The sequence below is a fragment of the Bactrocera neohumeralis genome, chromosome 6, assembly GCF_024586455.1.
Source record: "Bactrocera neohumeralis isolate Rockhampton chromosome 6, APGP_CSIRO_Bneo_wtdbg2-racon-allhic-juicebox.fasta_v2, whole genome shotgun sequence".
Taxonomy (NCBI): Eukaryota; Metazoa; Arthropoda; class Insecta; order Diptera; family Tephritidae; genus Bactrocera; species Bactrocera neohumeralis.
Genome location: NC_065923.1, coordinates 59,485,248 through 59,510,416, shown reverse-complemented (window position 1 = coordinate 59,510,416; position 25,169 = coordinate 59,485,248). Strand labels below are relative to the sequence as shown.

General features: G+C 34.4%; 1 protein-coding gene across 2 annotated transcripts in view; it reads left to right on the top strand.

The window, feature by feature from the left end:
• The first annotated feature begins 10,969 nt into the window (after positions 1 to 10,969).
• LOC126762643 (unconventional myosin IC) overlaps positions 10,970 to 25,169 on the top strand; it is a 67,058-nt gene continuing 52,858 nt past the window's right edge. Inside the window, exon 1 of one of the 2 annotated variants that reach the window (XM_050479532.1) lies at positions 10,970 to 11,957. The gene's annotated coding sequence lies outside the window, so the exon portion shown is untranslated. The remainder of the gene's footprint in view (positions 11,958 to 25,169) is intronic. The other variant, XM_050479534.1, reaches the window with a different exon arrangement.

The following is a 25,169-nucleotide window of genomic DNA, read 5'->3' as shown; positions in this document are numbered from 1 at the left end:
TAGCAATTAAAATAAACCTATTTCCACACAAAAATACTGACATTTGGTACTATAGCGTTGCCGTAGGTTTATACAATGAAATAAACCTATTTCCACACAAAAATGATGATACCAGCTATTATAGCGTTGCCGTTGAATATAAGTTGATTGTGCCGCACTGGCAATGACCATGTAAGACAATATAGGTTTAATAACATATAATATATATAAACAACATAGCCTTTTATGGGCGTGGCAGTGGTCCGATTACGCGTATCTACAAATTCGTAATTTGTTTTTGTACTAAGAAGCCCGCATACCAAGTTAATCGAGAATAATTTTTACTCAAGTTACAGCTTACACGATCGAACGGACAGACAGATAGTCACCCAATTTTAATACGTGCAACCGTTAGGTGAACAAAACCGTTATACTCTGTAGCAACAGGTTGCAAAAGTATAAAAAATATATAATAATACGCTGACTTCAAGCCTAGATTGTTTGAAATAAGGACATTTCAATTTAACATAAAGGAGAGTTAAGGAACCTATTTTTTATATGTATATTTTATTTATTTTTTTATTTTATTTTATAAAAGCTTACATAATAATACAATTATTATACAAACTTAAGAAAATACGCAGCACTAGCATCATGGGCTATCGGCCGACTGGTTATGTTATATGCGTCGAAGAAGGTCGCTGTCTTTCAAAAAGTTGTTGGACCTATTGGATCAGTATATTGAAGTTTGACAGTCTATGAGTTTGAAGTGCTGGACAATGTTGCAGAAGATGCAATAGATTTAAATCTGAATCACAAAATGGGCATTGGTTGATCTGAGTGCCATTTAGTATGTGAGCGTGTGTGATAATGGAGTGGCCAATGCGAAGTCTGATATATGGAATGATATAATTAGATGAAAGCGATGACGGAAAGGATGGTTTGATACGATTTGAATTTATTCTAGAGTAGTGGTGTCTGTAATTCATCCAATCAAGCGCCAATTTAGTGGATCTTTGTTGAATAATAAGCCGTTTTATATCACTCTTAACAAACAAGGCAGATGTAGTTGTTGGAGTGATGCACACCTCCTTAGCCACCGAGTCCGCAAAAGTATTTCCAATGATTCCAGAGTGACCGGGTATCCACATTATTTTTAGTCTATGTGCTAACGAAAACAACAGCGATCTAATGCCAATAATGACGTCATTGTAGTTACTGCGGTTTTTTAAAGCTTGAAAACACGATAGACTATCTGTACAGATGATGAATTTACCAAGGTTTTGTTGGGCATACTGGACAGCTTTGAGAATACCCGTAGCTTCAGCGGTAAAAATTGAACAAAATGGAAATAATAAACCATACGATATTCTTTGTTGGTTATCATCAACTACAGCAAAAGATGTATGCGACGATTTGGAGCCATCAGTATATATAAACTGCCAACCAAAAGATTTGAAGTGCGCAGATAATTCCAAAAATCGAGATTTATACACAGTGCTTGGAGTGATGGATTTGCGAAGAAAAAAGTAAGATCACTAATGAAAGAAGATTCATTTACTTTCCACGGTGGAATATATTTACTGCAAGGCAGCAATATTTTAAGCGGCAACTCATTGGTTTTAGCAAACAAAGCACTTTTAAAAATAGAAGACGGTATTTTAGGAGACCTCTTTCTGCAAAGTGATGATTGAAAGTCCTTTTTTATAGTAAAATTCTTGCTGAGTATGAGTTTTGAATAAAGCTTATTTAAGCTATCTTCCACTGCATCTTTTAGAGAAGGTAGGCCAGCTTCCGTCAGTATGTTTTTAATTGGCGATGTTGGAAACACTCGAAGAGAACAACGAATTGAAGAATGATAGGGTGCAGCAAGCATCTTTAGATGATTCTTAGAATGATGTCCATAAATTTCCAAGCCATAATTAATTACAGATGAGATGAGGGCTTTAGTGACGTTGACCAGTAAAGCCGAGCCGATGAGTGAGCGCTTACATGAGAGGTATTTAATAATATTTAAATTAACAAAAAGTCTTTTTCTTATATACTGACAATGTTTCTTAAATGTATACTTAGAGTCTAATACAATACCAAGGAACTTAATACTATCTGTACACAAAATGTTTGTATTATCAAATGTGAGCGTTGGGATAGTACATTGATGTTTTTTACAAATATGAAAAAGTTTCGATTTAGGAAAAGATATTGATGTGCCTGAAGTAGAGGACCAACGAGAAAGACGCAATAAAATTTCAGAGAAAGTAATTGTTACTGAAGTCAAATTTGAAGTTTTTGAGAATAAAATTAAATCATCAGCATAAATCTGATGCCGGATAGTAACAAAATCTGATAGAATGGTACTGATTTCATCAAATGCAATAGTAAATAGGATCACCGAGAGCGGTGACCCTTGTGGGGTACCATTATCTAATGGTAGAACAGAGGATGAAACATTGGATATGATAACACTTAATTTACGGTTGGATAGGAAAGATTTGACAAAGTTAAAAATACGAGAACCCACTCTCCACCTACTAAGCTGTCTTAACACTACATGAATCCCAATCCTGTCAAATGCTTTTAGGAAATCTAAAGAAAGAATAGAAACATGATTTTTGTGGGACAGAGTATCAGAGATAAAGTGATCAAGGTGCAGGAGAGCATCCAACGTACCCTGCCCCCTCTGAACGCAACTTGGTTGTGCGAAATGAGATTATTAGATTGAGCATACCAGGCGAGTCTAGTAGCAATAATCTTTTCAATCAATTTACCAAGGCAAGGAAGAAGGGAAATGGGACGATAACTGCTGACCACACCAGGAGGTTTACCAGGTTTTAAAATAGGAATAATCGCGCTAGTCTTCCAGAGGACAGGGTAGTTGCCACTGAGAAAAATACTATTGTAAAGTTTGACTAGACGGGATATAAGGAATGGAGGAAGGTGCTTGATGATAAGGTAAGAGATTTTATCAATGCCAGGAGTTTTGCCCTTGACTGACGAGAGGGCTAAATTAAAATCAAGTTCAGATATATCGTCATCTAAATATTCAGCTGATTGAGATAAGGTGGAAGGAGGAAGGTAAGGAGAGCAAAGAGAAGAAAGTTTACTAGAGGAAAAATCAGAAGAGAAATTGGAGTCCAAAGAAATATTGGAAAAGTGGGTGGCAAACTCTAAGGCTATATCTTTGGGATATAGTAGAGTGCCCCGAGGAGTATTTAAATAAGTGATAGGAGAAGAAGGTGATAAACCAGCCAGTCTTTTCATATCAGTCCAGATTTTTCTAGAATCCGAAGAAGAAGTGATATTATTCGTAAATTCTTGGAAACAATGAACCTTAGCAGCCTTAGCTTTATGGCGAAAAAGTGCATTGGATTTTTTGTAAGCTATTAAGTTTGCACTAGAACGTAAACGTTTAAATTGATGCCATGCGATCTGTTTCAGATTTCTTAGTGCAGAAAGCTCATTATTCCACCAAAGAGGAGCAAGCTTGACTGGTTTAGAAGAAGAAAGGGGAAAAGAATAGTTAGAAGCAGAACGTATAATTTTTTGGATTCTAGAAGCCTCTTGATTTATATTGGAAGAAAAGGGGAAATAACGTGAATGCGAAAAACAGGCTTCTTCAAACCTATCCCAATCAGCCGAATCAGTTTTAAACCGAATCCTGGGCTTAAAAAATGAATGAGGGCGAGAAGTAGATATTTTGGAAAGGATGGGAAAATGATCACTGCCATGGAGATCATCAATACAACACCAGGATATTTTTGAGGAGAGGGAGGCAGAACATATGGAAAGATCAATATTAGTGAAGGTAGAGTGAGTGGAAAAATGGGTGGGGGAACCATCATTTAAAACAATGCAGTTGGATCTTAGTAAGGCATCCTCAATGCTACGTCCCTTGGAGTTAGCCGAAGCAGAGCCCCAAAGGGAACTCCAAGCATTGAAGTCACCACACAAGATAAAAGGATTTGAACCGGAAGGAATAAGATTTAAAAATTCAGTAGTAGAAAATGATTGATCAGGAGGGGAATAAGCACAGATGATTGAAATTTTATAGGGGGCGAGGATCTCAATAGCTACAGAAGAAAAAATTGAAAGGGGTATGGGAAGTAATACGTGAGGTAGATTTCTTTTAACTAGGATGGCAACTCCCTGCTTGTTGGTGGTGTTATGTGGGAGATTAATAAAATATCCCACATAAGCCCTAGGGGTAAAAGCTGAGGCATTATAAGATAGGTGAGTTTCATTCAACAGGATAATAGATGGATTGTACGATCCCATAAGTAACTCTAAGTTAATATAATTATTAACATAACCGTTAATGTTCCATTGAAGAAGTGTAATCATATCATATGTAAACTTATAAAAGAAAAAAGTTAAGCTACGAATATTTTATTTAAACTAAATGTCTTCATTGTAAGAAGGAAAATTGGGTAATGCAAGAGGATCTTGCGAGCAGGAGAGGGTGGGGGAGGGTGTGATAGGACAGGAGGAAAGGATATTGAGAGGAGAGTCAGAGATGGATAAAGGGGAAAAGAGAGGGGAAGGAGAAGTGACAGAAGAGGAGGTAGGATGGGTTGGAAGGGATTGTTTAGATGAATTGATGTCTGTAGTTGTTGTTAGATTAGTTTTGGTAGGATTGTTGGATTTGTTATTAGGTGTTGTTTCATTATTGATTTGATTAGTATTGTTAGAAATTTTAGCTATAGAGGCAAAAGAGTTTGCATTAGAAGTTGTATGAGAAAATTGAATTTTATACTTGGTAACAGCTTCACGCATACTACATTTATAAATAGTTTTAATTTTTAATATTTCTTTGGATTGTTGATATTTAGGGCAAGTATTAGATGATGCCGGGTGGTCGCCCGAGCAATTTGCACACATTATTCTCTTACATTCAGTAGGTGGGGTATGATCGGAAGGGAGGTTGCATGAGACACAAGAAGGTGAATTACGGCAGTATTTTGCTGTGTGGCCAATTAATTGACATTGCTTACAACGCATAGGATTAAGGTAATACGGACGGACAGTGAGGTTCCTCCAGGCAACATCAATTCTTTCAGGAAGTTTGTATTTATCAAAAGTTAATAAAACTACACCCGTAGGATTACGGGAGCCGTCAGCAATTCGTGAAAACTTATGTACAGCAGAAACACCCTGCTCCTTAAGACCATCAACAATATCTTCTTCTGATAAGTTATTCAGGAATGGGGCGTATATGGTGCCTTTAACCGTATTCAAAGTATTATGAAGCTTGACATTGATATGACCTCCGCCAGGTAAAATTTTTGCAGAAAGAAATTTGCTAGCTGTTTTGTTGTTATTTACAAAGAGCAGTAGGCTACCATCACGTAGCTCAGTAACTTTACTTACTTCCTTACTGATTGCTTGAATACCTTTATACGTAGCGAAGCATGATAACGAATTAAGTGGCTTGTTGTCGTCCAGCGATGACATGACCAAAAATTTTGGATCATCCGTGTTTGAGACTGGTAATTCTGGAAATTGGTCTAACGGGATCGGATTTGGTTTTTTTCTTTTCTTTTTCATTATTAGAGATAATAGGGAAAACCTATTATCCCCTAATTTGGTGGCCCCAGGGGCCATAGTAAACGCGAATTTTAGTTTAACAAATTAAGAAATTAAGTGATTGAAAAGATATAAAACGATAAAAAATTAATTCACAAACAAAGCACGAGCGTAATATAAACGCAGAACAAACCGTTATACCGTTTTAACAAACTCAATAAGCACAGAGCGAAAAGCAACCGGTTACGATGACAGTTCGACGGTGAATGTATAATAATATTATTAAGTTTATTTGTTCGCAAAGAAAATATCGTGTTACCGGATATGTTGTTAGTTACAGTATCTAATTTTGATAATCAATTGTATATGTATATTATCTTATCAAAATATCCTAAACAAACAAAACTCAAAACAGCCTTGAGTTTGAGTAAACAAAAAATAACCTATCAACTAGTAAATACACTAGTTAGTGTAAGATCCATATAACAAGTTAACAGGGATAAAGGGATGCCCAACTTATTCCAGTGTGAGAGCGCCTCAAAATTACGGTTTTTTATAACCTTTCCTTATTATTATAAATTGGACTTGGAATATATGGAGACTATTTAAATCTTTTTTTATGATTTTATGGTATATTAAAATAACTGATTTTAGAATTTTCAATACTAAATAAAGTGAATTAAGCCTGTTAGCTCTAAGCATCTCATTATAAAACATTTCATCAAATACATTTAAATTTCGCATTTTCTTTAATTTGTTATAAGCGATCTTGAGCGGCGGCAACAAATCTCTCCATTTACATATATTTTTGGTAAAATTTCAATTTGTCCGATCCAGTAATTCCAATTATTATCTCTGACTCAGTTTTGATTTATTTAGCATACATATCCATGCAAGTCATGGAAAAATATTTAATAAGATTTGACAAATATTTTAAATCAACAAGAACTATGTTGGCACTTTTTTCTGTGTTTGGCGAGATTGCGAGGTTGTCATTTTTCCCTTCCAGAAGGAATATCAGAAAGTTCTTCTATTTATGATTTGTATATTTTGTCATCATCGCGAAAAGTCGCTTGTCTGCAAGCATGCTAAAACGTTATTTGAAACGATTGTAGTTTTTGTAGAGTAATGTTTAAATTTTTTGTTGGTTTATTAACTTGTGTATGTTATACAAATATACAAAATTGTATAAAACATCTACATATATACTTGTAATATTGATGTATATAATGTATATATAATGTATGTATATAAAGATTCAAGACTGCCAGATTTAAACTCTATTGAGCACTTATGTACATACATATTATGTCTTATTAAGTGTGAAGTTGTTAAGCAGAAGCCAAAAAATAAAAGTCAATTGATAAAGATTTTAGAACTGGTTTGGTATGGCTCCGTTATAAAAGTTAATGCCAAAGTTAATTCCAATTATTGGGGAAGTTGAAAAAGATTTACAGCTGTTCAAAAATGAGTGAAAATATTGAAGAAATTCGCTATATTTTGAAATTTTTGTATAAAAAAGGGAAGAATACTTTGCAAGCCTCCGATGAAATTTGTGAAGTTTACGTAGTTCTTGTAGCACAACAATGCATTGCAATGGTTCGCTTCCGTTCTGTTGACAGTTTTACACTGATTGAATAATATTTCTGGCGTAAAAATGGCAAAAAGTAGTCGACCAAAATGGTACATATTTGTTAATTCATTTATTGGTAAGTTGAAGTTTGATTAGAAATACGAAAAGACTTTTTCGACTACCCAATATTTGGTGGTTCGTTTTTATTTACGGCAAGTGTGTATTATTGTAATAATTTAAATTCTATTAGTAAGAAATATAATACAAAAATATTTATTAGAAAAGTACATTATGTAAAAACCAAATAAAATTATTAAATGAACGAGGCCAAATTGATTATAAATGTTATTATATTGAAAATTACTTAACTTAAATAAAATGTTATTTGCATGCATTCATTAAAATTCGCAAAATTATATGCATATCAATAAATATGAGCGCATATAAACGTATAAAAATATAAGTCAAAATGCCAAAACTGAAAGGAATGATGCAACAATGTATACAAGTTAACGCCACCAATAGCTAACGGCACTTATGCCTAAAATAAACAATAATCATATAAATTCATTATTAGACGAATGTTTCAAATAAGTTATTGACACATCGCCAATTAGGAAGCGGCCATCAACTATAACTTATGGCACACTTTAAGGGGTTATGTACAGTTAGGATTTTCAAAAAATAGATTCTTTTTTGCCTTTTTTTAATATACATTATATATATATATCTGAGTATCCACACACAATTTCAAGTCGATCCGACGAATATTCTCGAAGTTATCGACACATTAGTGAAGGCGCGCCGACTACATGTAAAGTGCTTTCAAAACTTTAAACTCGTTTTTCTCGAAACGGTGTTTTCAAAGTCGGTGAGCAAGATTTCTCAGAAACGGCTGAACCGATCGGTCTGAAATTACACAAGCTTCTTAACTATATTTCCGATGAAAATTTCTTATTTTTATAAACAATTAAAGACCCGAATTTTGGTCGAAAATCGAACCTTTTGCTTTGAGTAGCCGCCATTTTGTCAAACAATTTTTTTTTGCTAATTCCTTCGATCAATCACTAGATTATTTATTATGTTAATGAAATTTATTTGGTTTTGCATTCGATGGAACGATGAGCTGTATGAGATATATGACGACATTGACATAGTTTAGCGAATTAAAGGACAGCGGCTACGCTGGCTAGGTCATGTTGTCCGGGTGGATGAAAACACTCCAGCTTTGAAAGTATTCGACGCAGTACTCGCCGGGGAAAGCAGAGGAAGAGAAAGACCTCCACTCCGCTGGAAGGACCAAGTGGAGAAGGACCTGGCTACGCTTGGAATATCCAATTGGCGCAACGTAGCGAAAAGAAAATTGGCAATATCAACGTTCCCGATAATTATTTTTGGCAATAAAAAATATGTGAATATAGTTTAAGGTTGTCATAATATACCTGCCAAGTTTTAAATCAATAAACCAAATAGTTTGCTTAGAAAAAATTCTTGAAAAATGCCTTTTTTTCGACCTCCTAACTGTATATAACCCCTTAAGTAGAATTAGACAGCACATCATCTAACACCTACATAAGCTCTACACTTCTTAGAATGTAATATGAAACTTTGTATTTAGGCTTAAGATATCAATTGTATAAATATAAGTGAAATAAAGATACTTCATTTAGTACCTTAACCAAACTCAATAGATTGACGTCTTTCGTAATCTTTTTAAAAACAACCCCGCGTTCGCGCAAAACATAATTTACATACACTTCGCCCTTCTTAATTTTGTAACACCAAAATAAGCAAATATTATTGAAAAGATAAAAAAATCTCTTGGTTGCCTAACATCCGCATTTATCAATGCCATATTTGTGTAGAAAAAATATAATTTCTGGGTTTATGACCCTACATGGTATTTTAGTTATAACTGTAGAAGGGATAAAAAGCCAGACGAGCTGGCTTGGTCGGGAATGCTGGATACCCCCTAAGCTACCCTAGACCATTTAGCTCTTTCAAGAAATAGTTGAAGTAATGGACCCCAAGGAACACCTCAGCTCTTAGAGCACTAGTAACACAAGGCAAATCACAAAGTTACTTTCGTATAGTGTTAATGGTGGTCTGACCAAAAAGCTCTGCTTCTAGACGAACGGGAACATATGTAGTAATATTGTGGGGATCACCACAGAGTACCTGTCCTTAAGACACCACCTTCAGAAACTAGTAAAAGTATAAATTGGGTATGTGCGGATAGGGGAGCTTCTCCAGAAAAGAAATATCCAAAAATAATATAAAAATAACTTTTATTTTTTAAAATAATCACGATTAAAAGTTCAAAAATTTGCACTAATAACACATGGTATATCTCTATGTTTCACTAAATTTTTTCACGTTTTTCACTCTGTATATTTAAATATACATTGAAAAAAGTCACATTTCACTTTAATTTTGGTATATTTTACCTAAATTTATTAATTTAAAAATCACTTAGCACACTCATCGTTGAAAAGGTTAGATTGTTTACAATTATGAGGAAAACGAGCCTTGCCACATCTTAAACTGCAAATATGTAGGATTTTTAACAATTTTTCTTTGTTTGCTTTTTCGCGTGATTCTTTTTTCTATATTAACTATAAAAAAATTCTTTCTACATATGTATGTATGTATATGTGTAATATGTGATTTATGTGACTGAAGTACTTTCGGGTAGTACTCCTTTCTGCGTTGGTGGCCTTCGGCCGCGCTTTAAAAAATAACCCTGGTCGAGCGAATACCCGGGGTGACTGAAGTACTTTCGCATAGTACTCCTTTCTGCGTTAAAATAAAAAAAAATATTGCGTTTCGTTAAAAAGTGGTTAAATTTTTTTGGTTATCTTGCACTGATATTAAAACAAAATTTGAGTTTACGTTATAAAATGGTTATATTTTGGTTATTATATCTGACAGCGCTTTCCATTTATTTTTGATAATGCGTTTTTTTGTATATTAGGTGACAATATATATAATATTATTATATAATATTACTATATAATATTATTTATTTGTTTATTAAATTAAATAAAGAACATATCCACATGAATGGACAGAGGAATTTTTGGGAAAAAAGGCATTTCAGCGAATTTCCTTATTATCACATGGCAGCGCTCCATTTCGTCGTAATTTTTAGCACACACATGATGTTCACTACGAGCGAAAAATGTAATTTTTAAAATAAAGATTTCTTCGGTAAAAAGACTGTTAAAAGTGTAAAATGTGGATTTATTTAAAAGTTTATAGTTTAATTTAATTAATTTGAAATGAAAAATGTGAGTAAAGTGTGTTTAATGTGGTAAAATAGCTTGTTGAAATGTTCGAATTTTGGGAATTTTTGAACTTTAACGTCGAATATCTCGTAAACTAGGCGTTTGCGGTACCTATAACTTAATCAGGAGGAATTGTGCCCACGTTTTTTTCAATCATTCAACCATTAGGCGATGAACTGTTTATTTTTGGAATTTTTATCAACTGAAGTTTCTACAGGGCTTGCGTTTCATTATTTTCTTATAGGGGTAAACGTATGATCGCATAAGCAAGTATAAAGCTTAAAAGCTCACTTGCTACTCAAGGGAGGATATCAACATGCTTTGCATTTTTCTGAGGGTAAGAGAATAAAACGAGCAACAGGTCATACTGCCTTACCGACAAATATAACTCGCTAACTCGGTGTTTGCTGAAAAAGCTAACAAAAAAACGATTTCAAAACTGCACAAACAAAAACAACCTAAGTGTGTGCCACTTAAAGATAACAAAAAGCACCAAAAGCTGACTGCGAAGAAGATACGCGCGCGCACTCCACACACGAGCGCCTGGCATTTCTTCTATCTGCACGGCAAGAAGTTGGCGGCAAAGCAGCGACCGAGCCGAAACGGTCAACAGCAACAGTCAGTCACAATTCATCTCTCGTAGTAAGTAAACGTTTAGCGGCGCGCTTTTGCCGGTAGGAACCACACACATATATACATGAAAAGCACAAGCGAAAAAACAAAATTAAATGTTCAGAGTTTTGGGAAATTGCGCAAACAGGAATTTATCGAAAATATATTAATATATGATACATCCATATATTGTATACATATTTAAGTGCGTTAATGAGAAAGTGTTTCCTTAATTAACAGTGCCTACTCGCTTCATTTTTTGTGCCTTTAGCGTGCGTGATATTCTGCAACATTTTAATTTCGAATTGAATCGGTCTACTCAAAAGTTGGTAAAGAAGCTTAATGTATATTATTAAAGGTCAATTTGTGCATATTCTATTTTTGTTGTTCATTCTGAAGTAACAACGCATTTTTAGTAAAAATAAAGAAAACAATAAAAAATAAATGTCCGTTTAGCCGGTACAAAATCGAATTCGCCTCAAGTTGTGTTGCAAAAGCAGTCATCAGCGAAAAGTATTAAACAAAAGATAAGCGCTCCGAAAGGCAGACAGCAATGAAGGTAGAATCGAATAAATTGACGGTTACATTTTGATATGCATACGAATTGAACGCTCCCTGCGCGCCCGCATACCAAAGCGTACGACCTCGCTAGCACAGTCAGCAATAATAAAACGAGCTACAACAAAAATAATAAAAACAACAACAATATAAAGAATAATAAGAAAACATAACAAAAACAAAACTTTAATTTAAAACCAACAATCACAAATAATAATAATCAACAACAACAGCAAAACAGCAATAGAAAAAGGCAACTACAGTTAAAAATTATAAAACAACAATAACAGCCAGAAAAAGGCAACAAAATTTCCACTGTCAATTTTCAAGCGTCAAGCGGCAGCAAGGAAGGTTCAATTAAGCCACAAAAAGCAAGCACCCAAACGGCGTACGACTTCATTTATTCGAATTGGAGTTGAAATTAGGTAAACATAATTTGCATACAAACAAATATACATATTCATTTACAAGCGTATACATTTAGCCATATGTTTATTTAGTAGCTTTTAGGCCAGCATTTGACCAAAGAAAGTGCGTAGGTATATACAAAAAATACAAACATATGTACATATATACAAGCATACGTGCATACAAACATCCACACATACATATGTACATATGAATATGCATACATATAAGCACAAAAGTATGTGGGTGTATTTAAAGAAATCCAAAAGAATTATTTCTAAGCCTGCTCTCTTCAGGCGGCTTAAACGCTACCGCCTGTAAGTCACATTGTAAAAAGTTGTGTAGACAGTTACTTTCTTTAGGCGACACTTTAGCAACGACTTGTTGCTTTCGCCAATTTTTATATGGCATATGTATGTATGAAAAAGTAAAGACACACAAGTAAGGAAGGGATAAGTTCGGGTGAAACCGAACATTTTATACTCTTGCAACTTAAGGTACAAACGTCAACCAGAGGATCGGAACACATGGAATTAAATATGTATATATGTAAATAGTGTCAGTATGTACATATATTTATAACTTATATGTACACTGACCGCCATATTCGGCAAAAGGTTTGTTAGAAAAACGAAATTCATATCGTATATGGGAATTAGGTGTAGCATTGGCCCGATTTTATATATTTTTGGCAATATCACATACTGTTATGAGTAAAACACGCTCTCTCATTTGCATTGAGATAACTCACATTTGCCGATATATGAGGTATAAAGCCACCAAAAAGTTTGAAAGTATTCTTTGTATTAGGTATATGGGGGCTGAGGGAAGTAATGACCCGATTCAACCCCTTTTTTGGCGCCCATACATACTATTATCAGGAAAGGTTTCTCTCTGAATTTCATGAATACCATATATCTCACATATTGACCAATATTTGCGGTAGAAAATAATGTATAAATACTGGGATCCAAATATTCGGGCTTGAACAGTTTTGGTTGGATTTGGACAATTTTTGGACATAAGGTGCCTTACTTTAGAGGTAAAGTTTTATCCCGTTGTATGGTAGTAGTTGTATCTTGATTTGTACCCTGGAAAGTTAAATAATTAGATGGAATTTAGAAAGGTCACGTACGAAATTCGGCTGCTTCGTTTTGTGTCATTACAATATTCTAATTTTTACTCAAGTTAAGCTTGCACAGAAAGACGGACGGGGGACAGACATGCCACATTTTTAACTCATCACGTCATCCTGATCATTTATATATGTATAGTATAACACTGTGATCAAATTGAAAAGTGATTTTCGGTAAGTTGGTAGTACTGTTAGTGACATCTATGCTAAATTTCATGTCGAAATATTCATTAGTATTTAGTATATTTAGTATTCAATTCTTCGATTTTTACTATGTCTGAATTTATTGATCAAAGAAGTGCACCATCACCTACTGCATTGGTTATTCGTGATCATTTCACACATTTTCAACTAATATTGTGTCGCAACCACCGCATTCGTCGAATTCCCGTGCTGTAACTAACTTCTGGCTATTCAGCAAATTCACATGACCACTCCGAGGACACCGTTTTGACTCAATTGAGGATATAAAAGCTGAATCGAAGAAGACTCTGATGGCCATCACGACGGAGGATTTTTCCAAGTGCTGTGATGACTGGAAAATTCGTTGGCATATGTGTATTGCAGCGGGAGGGGATTACTTAGAGAGAGATGAAATGGACAAAATTCACCTTTCAATTTGATTATTATTAGGTGATGAAAACAACCATTAGGTGAACAAAACTATTATACTCTGTAGCAACATGTTGCAAGGGTATAAAACAAAACCAATGTAAAAAAACAAAGCGACTGAGTTGTAGACTATAAACGTTGCTGTTTCCGGTGTTAAAACAAATTAAACATGTTCATATTTGGCTGGTGGACTGGTTAATGAAGTTGTCAAAAGAATTGCAAAGAAATGTGGAAATAAAGTTAGAAAATTTCAGCTATTTTGTGCACTAAGTTGCATATTTAAATGTCATTTACACTTCCATACAATCTGTGATTTTCTGTATTTTTTAAGACAACTTCTTGAAAGATATTATTATTCCAGCTATATGGCACCAGGAAAAAAAAATCGTTTATCATAGGTTCAATGAATTCTAAACCGTTAAGTATAATTGATAAATGAAGTTCCCAAGAGTAATTTCTACGAAAAAATTGCCCTAGGTGGCGCTGCAGTAAAATTATTCTCAAAATACATACATATGTACTATATATCTGGTCCAATACTGTTGGCAACATAGTTATAATGCACATAAAATCGTTATATATGTACTATTTTGCTAATGGTTCTACGTTTCTAAATACATTTTTTGTTATTTAATTTAAGCATTTATTTAAAACTAGTTGATTTTTAAACACTTTTAGATTTAGCCCAACCGTACCTATTTTAGGCACAAGATATACTGTTATAAGTACGACATATTCTGTAATATTCATTGAGTTAAATTTAGTCGAAATCGTTCAGGTCCCGAGTAAAGTGATTTGAACAAATAGTGGGCGGTGCTACGCCCACCGTCCAATTTTCACAACGGCTTCTAGCCTTCTAAGTAGTTTGAGTAGTTTTGAACAGTGACATTATATGGGAAGTGGGTGGGGCTATCATTTGTTTCATCCATTTTCGCACTTTCGGTAGGAAGTGAGAAACTTGGTTGTTATAACTGATGCGGTTTAGGAGATACAATGGTATGTACATTAAACTTATTAGAAGGCGGTGCCACATCCACTTATTCAAAAATTTTGTGAACACCGGTGTCCTTTGCTCCTGCGATCACCTGTGCCAATTACAGTTTTAAATATTAATTTAGTGCTTAGTTATGGCACTTTATATGTTTTCGGATTTGTGGGCGTGGCAGTGCACTGTGGCCGATTTTCCTGAAAAGCTGGGCAAAACCCGATTTTTTTTTTGGAATTATCATGTTAAAGCTTAAGAAATCTTCAAGGGGGTACTGCCATGTACTGTCAAGAAAGCTGGATGAGTTCTCATGTGTATTTTCCGGGTTAGAGTCGGTCGAATAGTCCCGTCTCGGAGTTACGCCGGCCAAGTGTTTCGAGCCTCAAATTGCGCGCGGTTAAAAAAGTGTCTATCCAGTGATTAAGAAAATATTTTTTTGTAACCAGTCCACTGGAGGGTGTTATTGAAGATATGTACGATATAACATACATAATATGTGAATCATTTGCTCTGAATTAAACAAATGACTGTCAAAATCATACGTCAAACAAGGGTATGTATAACCAAATTTTTCGTTGGCATTTTACGTTTGCCGACGTCAAAAGTTGTGAGATTAATGGAAATGGGTGGTCAACCAATGTTTTTCGCGTCGGCTACAGTATCATTTATTGATATTTCGCAAAATGTTCTGCCACGAGGCACCACTGCATTTTTAATGTCCGTTTTCAGTTCGCAAGCAACGTATAATATATTAGGGACGTAGAGTGCTTTTTCTGAACCCTGGGCAAAATAAAATTGTAGAGTGCCTTTAAAAAAAAACCAATGGAAATTTTAATGATACATCTGATTCTCATAATAGGTACTCACATTTGATTATATTCTTCTTCATTCTAAATTATATTTGTGTTAATCTTGAAAGTCTGATGATTTTTAGAATAAAATGGGATGGTATTTGTGTAAAATTTGAAGCAGTAAATTGTCTTTCAAGAGCCTCTGATAAGGGAGCTCGAGAAAACTGCTTTGCTTGCTTTCGTAAACAAATAAAAAAATTGTGTATGCAATTGAATTGTAGATGTTTTAGGACTATGATGAGAAGGATTTTTATCTTGGCAAGCGTGTACTCAAGAAGACAAACCACTAAATACAACTCGAAAAAAGCTATACAGCAGAGTTTTAAACAACGGTTTGATTCTCTGAAAGTTGAAGGATGCGGAAACTGCAATGATGGAAATACGGCTAGGAGGTTTTTTTGCCATAATCAAGAGTCAGCAGAAATTTTGGGTTTGAGCGTAGAACTCCTCAATCGTGCTCATGTCATATTAGAAGTCATGCGGTTGTGCAGTCAACGTCGATTTGTTCAAAGAACATTGCTTCGATACCGCAAACAAAATATCAATGGTACTGCATGCTTCATGTAGTACTAATTCACGGGTACCTTATCATTGAATGGGCACCATTGCCGATTGGACAACTCTCTGAGAAAGCTCAGGAATCGCGCAATACGTATTTCAAAAGATATCGAGAGAATTTTTTATGGAAATGTTCAAGAGAAAATACAATGACAGATCTTATTCATTGGTTGCTCGTGGCCTCAGACCCATGTATTTCTAATTTGAGATTAGATCCGCCGAAAGAAAGTGGCACATTGCCATCAGAGGTAATTACGATTCTGCATCTGGTAGTGATTATGATTAAGCTTTTTTAATATTCTATAGACTCATTATTTGTTAAATATTACTAGATACATTGTAATAACGGTAACTTACAACTTACCTATTATTTTGTAAAATAAAAATATTTACTTACATGATCCACATAATTTTTTTCTCCATTTCCTTTTACCACTTACTCATGCAAATAAATTAAGCTTTAATTAAATAGTTCCTCTTATATCGAAGCAAGATTGAATAGAAATTCCGTATGTTTCGTTTTATATTTTGAGAAGATATTATTTTCTTCAAATAATCTTACGAAAAAATTACGTACGCGGTGTTTGACTCCAATTGAAACATATACCTCAAATTTGAAGAGTACACGTCCGCCATTTTGAATTTCGAATTTTTCTTATTTGAAATTAGCAACCAAAAAACTACTATAAAGGAAGTTTCGGTGCGATAGGAGTACTTTTCGAGTTTTGGCCAGCTTTTTTGGAAAATCGGCCACTGTACAGTGGTCCGATTACGCCCATCTACGAACTCGTAATTTTTTGTACTAACGAAAAAGTTTTATCAAGATATCTCAATTTTTACTCAAGTTACATCTTGCATGGACAGACAGTCACCCGGATTTCAACTTTTCTCGTCATCCGGATCATTTATACAAGGTCTGTCGCAAAAGAAACAGAACTTTTTAAATATAACTGTTTCTGGTGGCGCCACCTATTGGTGGGTATATGAAATAAAAAGTTTGATCTCTTGTTGACATTTCGTAAAAATTTTAAGACAATTGGATAATTACAATCGATGTTATCGATCAAAAAGTGACAGCAGCTTTTGGTCATCGGTCGTAAAATGCAAAGAGCAAATATTAAATTTTGTTTTAAACTTGGGAAAATGTTTACTGAAACATTTCAAATGATGAAAAAAGTTTATGGTGATCAGTGCCTATCCCGTAGTAATGTGCATGAGTGGTTTAAGCGATTCCAAGAAGGTCGTAAGGACCTTGTGACGATCAGAAGTGGTCGTCTTCAGAAGTCAAAAATAAAGACAATGCTGATTTGTTTTTACGATTCCGAGGGTATTGTACACCGAGAGTTCGTCCCACCTGGCCAAACGATTAATGCTGTGTTTTACCTTGCTGTTATGAAGCGTCTTTTGTCACGCATTCGTCGTGCTCGACCACAATACCGTGAGGCAGGGTCCTGGCGCCTGTTGCACGATAATGCGCTGTGTCATTGGTCGACGCTTGTCACTGATTTTTTGACAAAAAAACTCCATATTAACCATTAATCACTCACCTTTTTGGAAAACTTCATTTTCCATGGGCAAAGACACTGGTTTCAGGACATTTCAGCTATCCAAAAGGCGACGACCGATATTCTCAAGAGCATTCCGAAAAATGACCTTAAACACTCATTTGAAATGCTAATTGACCGGGCTAAGCGCTGTATCGAAGCACAAGGAAACTACTTTGAATAAAAAAATATAACTTTTGAAAAATATTAATTTTTTGTTTTTTTTTTTAACAGTCCTGTTTCTTTTGCGACAGACCTTGTATATATGTATAGACATACATATAACCCTATATCTATCTCGCTTAGGTTTGGGTGATACATACAACCGTTAGGTGAACAAAACAATTATACTCTGTAGCAACAGGTTGCAAGAGTATAATAAAATATTATAAATAAATTTCGTATACAATATTTGAAAAATATGGACCGACAAAGAATTGAGTGATTCATAATAAATATTTTTTTTTTCAAGTGAAGTGTGGAAACCCCACCACATCTTTATGTAATCAGCTCATTGAAAAATGTGGTTTTTCTGTGCGATAACAGTATACTCTTTGTTGTATGAAAATTGCAAATATACATACATACTTATGAATGTATGTGCAAATTTTTTTCATTAGCAGAACTTATTCAATAAGTTTGCGTTTATAATTTATGTACAAGTGTTTTATCGGTATTAAAGACAGTATTTTATTCAAAAGAATCGTTAAGTTGTTTGCCCTCTACGGCAATACATATGAACGTATGTGTGTGGAAATGTTTGAAGTGATTGATTTTGGTTCTTGATAACCAAAAACAGGAAACAACATTATACTATTATATAGATAAGTATATACATATATGTATATGGTATTTATTTTATCAAAATTTATTTTGACGCCTTCAAAGTAGTCCGCACCAGATGCAATACACTTATGCAAAAATTTTTTCAATTCTCGAAACACTTTTCATAAGCACTTTTTGGGATAGCTTTCAGCTTCTTCAGCCAATTTTGTTTTCGGATGATTGTTAACTTGTTTGCATGTCAAACTCATAAACTCATGTCTCATCGGCAGTTATAATAGGCATTTAATTAAATAATGGTAAGAAATTTTTTGCATCATATTGACGCATGTTTTTATTACGCTAATTAAGTTAAGTAAATATATGGACATATAAATTAACTCTTCCGCACTTAATACTCGCGAATTTTATTACTTCCTAGTTTTAAAACAACAACTTACACCCTAGAAACTCTCCCAAATATGTACATATGTATATGTATGTAAGTATGAAACACAAGACGCTCCTTAGCTTCCTTTTGAAGCACGAAAAAATCGACAGACAAGACAATAAAAAAGATAGTGAAATGCTCGTAAAATAAATAGAGAAAAAAGCATAATGATGCTTCAGAAAAAGTAGTTCTACCAGTTTAATATACAAGTATACCATAATTGTTGTTGTTGGTGGTGGTGCGGTTTTTTGGTGTCGCTTAGTGTGATTTGCTCAGCTGAGAGCAGTTTCTTGAACATCCACCAGAAATAACAACAACACCACAATTTATCATCAACATCAGTCGAGCAGTAGCCAGCCAGGCAGCAAGCTATGTACCATATATGTATGTACATATACTAGTACAACGCTTGAACTTTGTTATGGGCTTTGAAAATGCTAGCGCCTCGTTAGCGAGCGACAGCGCAGGCGATAAGACAACCGGCGTGAGCACTCAAAACAGCCGGCGCGACCAGGTAGACACAATCTGGTTTATCGGTCTTTCATGCAACATTCGATGACTCTAACCAAACAACAAAAGCAACGAAACCCGCACAATATGATTTTCGGATTTCTGGTTCTCATACTCCTGCAGCGACACGACTATCCGCTGAGTCGGTGAGTCAGCGTGCGATTTCCTCAACAAACGCGCCGCTCGAACGCACAGTGGAACAATGCAAAGTTTTGTTGGTGGTTAAACTCTAGGTGATGGTATAATTTAAGCAAGTTTAGCATGGAAATTGGCACAAACGTTTAATTATTTAACCAGTTTGGGATTGATTGGACGGTATTAACAATGGCTAACGCATACGTCACATTTGAACCGTTACAACTTTTGTTTATTCATGCGAATTTTGATATTTATGGTTTGAGTGATAACAAATGAAATGACTTGTGAAGATTGATGGGATTAAGAGACCAATTTCACGGTAAGCTTTGTTTTCAAGTATTCGCGAAGTTTAGGAGTAAATGAATTGACCTCAATATTTAACGCGATAAAAATTGCTTATAAAATGATTATTTTGTACACGCGATTTAGAATGTTTGAGCTGTTTTGATAATATTCTGTGCAATATTTTCCAGTCTAATGTTCGCAGTCAAAGAAAATGATTGATATTAAGCTTGTTGATAGATCTTCAGTCGGCAGATTTTGTTTACAAAAAACTGTATAAAAGCTTGATTTATAAAGATTTTAACTGTGGTTGCACCGAAGCTATAGCACGCTTCACAAGTTCTAATTTTCTTACAAAAACTTCATTTTGATCGATCATTAAGAATAATTTATGCCAAATTTCGTAAAGATATTTTGAAAAACAAAAAGAAATGGACGAGTGCAAAATTTCAAACCGATATAAATAGCGTATAAAAGAGACGGACATGGCTAAATCGACACAGCTGACGAGCGTACATACATATTTTATAGGTTTTCCTTCTTGATTATACAAGGTGTGTTCCAAAGTAAACAGGACTTAAAAAAACAGAACAAATGGTTTTCTCGGCAAAATCAGTTTATTTTATTCAAAATAGTCTCCTTCTGCTTCAATACGGTTTTTTGCACGGTCCAAAAGCATGAGTGAGATCCAACGAATGAGTGTTTTAGCTCGTTGGCCGGTATGGCCGGCAGTATGCCGGTGCAAGCCTTTTGAATGGCCTCTACGTCTGCATAACGCTTTCCTTTCATGGGCAATTGCATTTTTCCGAAAAGGAAGAAGTCGCACGGTGCCATATCAGGTGAATACGGAGCGTGGTTAATGGTTAAAATGTGATTTTTGGTCAAATAATCGGTCACAAGCATCGATCGATGAGACGGTGCATTATCGTGCAACAAACGGCAACTTTCATCTTCGCGATATTCAGGCCGAACACGTGGAATGTTTGGTCAAAATGCGATAAATCGATGTTTTGAGGATATTCAATTCCATTTCCATGAATTTCAATGATGATTTCGGCTGATTTTTGTTGAATTCACGCACAGTTTCGAAGGAATTTCCGGTGATCACGGATTTTGATTGGCCCACATGTTGGTCGTCATTTATGTCCTCACGACCACTTTAAAAACGTTGAAACCACTCGTACACTCTTCTACGGGATAGGCAATCATCGCCATAAACTTGTTTCATCAATTGAAACGTTTCGGTAAAAGTTTTACCAATTTTAAAACAAAATTTAATGTTGGCTCTTTGTTCGAAGCTCATTTTCGTACCGATAACACAAACATACTGACACTTAAAACGCAATAACTTCACTTCCAATCTATGAAATATCATGAAATTCTCACTGGACAATCGATAAAGACAGCATATTCTAACGCACCAGACACATATAGATGGCGCCACCAGGGGGCCTGATTACTTTGGAACGTACCTTGTACAAACTTCGTGGCAAACTTAATACACCCTGTGAAGGGTACTGTACTGTCCTTAAATTATATTATATCAATTTACAAAGCAGTGGGTTGCGGAGCTTTATCTAGGCAATATCGCGGGATATCTTCCTTTTTCTATGGAACGTATCAAACTCTTAACCAGAAATTATTTTCGAATCTCTATTATAACTCGTTGAATGGTACATAATCAGCTTGTACGTGTTTCACCTTTTTCAGCACTTTAAGGAAGTTTTAATGTTAATATCGCCAGTTTTCTCAAATCGTACCGAAATTCATGCACTTCCTAAAAGAAAAGTTTACCGACAGTTTAATCTGTATCGGTCAGTTTCAGAGGATTTATTGACGGTTTAGTTCTTAAACAGTTCGTTTGGTTCACAAAAATATCTTTAGAATTTGGGATAGTTTGGCTAAACTTAAGTTAGTCAAGCCCGATTTTCCAGTTTTTCAGTGAATAATTCTTCTACCAGACGCTCTATTGCAACTATTGCAAGATGCAAAGAAGTAATTTAATTAAATATTAGTCGTTTGTTAATGCATTAATTCTAAATTAATTTCAAAACTTTGATAATAGCTTCGATGGAAGTGCTTATAATGTATAATTCTGGATAATTTTTAGTTGAATTAATTATAAGTCAAACTTTCGAAAATATAATCATAGTGTTAATCTTGAAGTTATTGTTGAAGAGTTAGAGTTATTTTAAAAATATGAGCGTATTAGCTTAAATTTTAGATCATTGGAATGCTTTTTACTTAGGTAAGGTAAATAAATCAAATTCTCAGACTATTTGAGAACCAACTTGAAACAATAGGTTTTGTAAAACTCAAGCTTTTCTGAAAAACAACCATTGCATGTTCTTCCTCACGTAATGACGTAGATAGCTCCGGGGTTATATGGAGCGAAGTAGTAAATAGATTAAGTAGTAAAGAGATAAAAAGTTATTGATGTAAGTAATTTATACCGCAATGTTAAACTATTAATAATTTATTAACTCAAATAAAAACCTTTGAAACTTTTGAAAAACTTTAGGTAACCATTATGCCTAAAGCACGTTGATATTATTTGCTTTAGTATTCGAATAAATTCTTCTGGAACCTAGAGCTTTTACTTTTTAAAATGAAATTCACTAACTACTAAAGCTATATTCTCCACAGTGCCATGCACTTCCGCACACTATGCTACCTTGTGTGTTTGTTTTCTTTGACGGACGAGAACTTGTTTGTTAAATTTTACCACAGGAACAAATAATATTACCTTGGCGCAACACGATAGTACGCATTAACTTCAAATTCACCCGCTTATGCATGTACATATGTACATATGTATATATGTATACATACATACATACATATATTTGCGGATTGTGGGTGCGATTTCGCTGACCGACTTTACGCTGCTAGTATGACCACAAACATTCGGGATATGTGAACTGTGTTGATATTGTTGCTGTTTTTCCGTATAACGATTGACATTGAATTATTTGTGGAGTCCTTATTCTACAACGTGGCACACCGGTAAGTACACTCAAGTCGATCAGCAGTTGTCGGCACAGAAAGAAATTAACAGAAACAACAATAACAACGCAATATTGACTTTCACTGTGCGCCTAAAATGTGTCAAAATCTGACGTAAAATTGGGATTTTAGTTGTAATGTCGCTGAGTGAGCCAACCTACACTTTGTTGGTATGTATTAGTGCGCCAGCGAAACTTTGAAATAAAGTAAAAGAAAAGACACAAATTGGGTCAATGAGTTAAGGGATTAAAAATATAGTGTTGGATGTGGTCATACCGCCAATACAGACACATTTTTCATTGCACATTCGATGTGCTACAATATTGGCTGAGTAATCATAACTTTGAATGTAACAGAGAAATATTTTTTCGATATTTTGCAATTCAATACAATGCAACAATGGTGGTGGACATACAGACGTATACATACGCATTTGAGACACGAAAACTTAATTAACTGCTCGCATACACGTTGCTATTTCTCTGTACATATTTAGCAATCATGACGAGTGTGGCAAACTGACAAAACTGGAAAACGAAATTTTTTCAAAATCATATAAATAAATATACAAATATAATAAAATAAAAACTTAAAAAATATAAAAACATGTTAAAAATTTGTAATAACATTAAAAATGTAAAATTCATAGTATAATTCACAAATCTAAAAGATAAAAAAAACAGAAAATTTAGTCTTACTATAAGTCGCACTATGTCCCAAAAACCAACAGGTTAGAATAATCAAGCATACATACGAGTACAAAATTATGCTTTGTATTTATACAATACATATGTCTGCGTATGAATTGAGTTACTTACAAGCTGTAGTTAGGCATTATGCATTTGGTCCGTAATAACGTGTATGGTACAAAGTACTGCTTTACACACGCAAATCTAGCTCGTAAACTTGCGTCATAAGCAGCTCGGGCACATAAAAGACTAGTCAGATAAAATGACTAAAACCTAATCGTGCGTAATATGGGGAGTGGCCTTGAAGAAATTAAAGGTTTTTAATAAAAACTAAAAATTCAAAAACTTATTATGTACAGTTTTTGCAATGAATATTCAATGGGCCGCATTCATTATGTATTTATATACATATTTAGTGTTTAGTGTATATAATTTTTCCTTCAACAAAAATAGCCAGTAATCCAGTTATACGCTGAACATGGTATATTAAGTTTGCCAAAAAATTTGTAACACGCAGAAGGAAATTTCGGGATCCTGTAAATTAAATCTTCTTATATTAATGAGAAACGTGACGAATATTGTCATGTTCGTCATTATATACGCGAAAAACAAGAAAAAAAAACGTTAATTTCGGCTGCACCGAAGCTAATATACCCTTCACAGGTGCATTTCATTTAGTAACTATGTGTCCAGTTTGTATGGCAGCCATATGCTATAGTAAGCCGATCTGAACAATTTCTTCGGAGATTACATTTTTGCCTTAGAAAATAATCTATACCAAATTTCGTGAATATATCTTGTCAAATGCAAAAGTTTTCCATACAAGAACTTTTTCCCGATCGTTCAGTTGTATGGCAGCTATATGCTATAGTAAACCGATCTGAACAATTTCTTCGGATATTACATTGTTGCCTTAGAAAATAATCTATACCAAATTTCGTGAATATATCTTGTCAAATGCAAAAGTTTTCCATACAAAAACTTGATTCCGATCGTTCAATTTGTATGGCAGCCATATGCTATAGTAAGCCGATCTGAACAATTTCTTCGGAGATTACATTTTTGCCTTAGAAAAAAATCTATACCAAATTTCGTGAATATATCTTGTCAAATGCAAAAGTTTTCCATACAAGAACTTGATTCCGATCGTTCAATTTGTATGGCAGCCATATCCTATAGTAATCCGATCTGAACAATTTCTTTGGAGATTACATTTTTGCTTTAGAAAAAAATCTATACCAAATTTCGTGAATATATCTTGTCAAATGCAAAAGTTTTCCATACAAGAACTTGATTCCGATCGTTCAATTTGTATGGCAGCCATATCCTATAGTAATCCGATCTGAACAATTTCTACGGAGATTACATTTTTGCCTTAGAAAATAATCTATACCAAATTTCATGAATATATCTTGTCAAATGTGAAAGTTTTCCATACAAGAACTTGATTCCGATCGTTCAGTTTGTATGGCAGCTATATGTTATAGTGGTCCTTATCGATATCTTAAAAACTGAGGGACTAGTTCGTATATATACAGACAGACAGACGGGCATGGTTAAATCGACTCAGCTCAATTTTCATATTTTGGTGTAATAGGGTTGCCATGGTTATTTTTTGTGGAGCGCGGCGCTCTTTTCTTATTGTGCAAATGCAGAGAATTGTAACTAAAATAAAATAATTAAAATAAAGCTTTATTTACAACAAA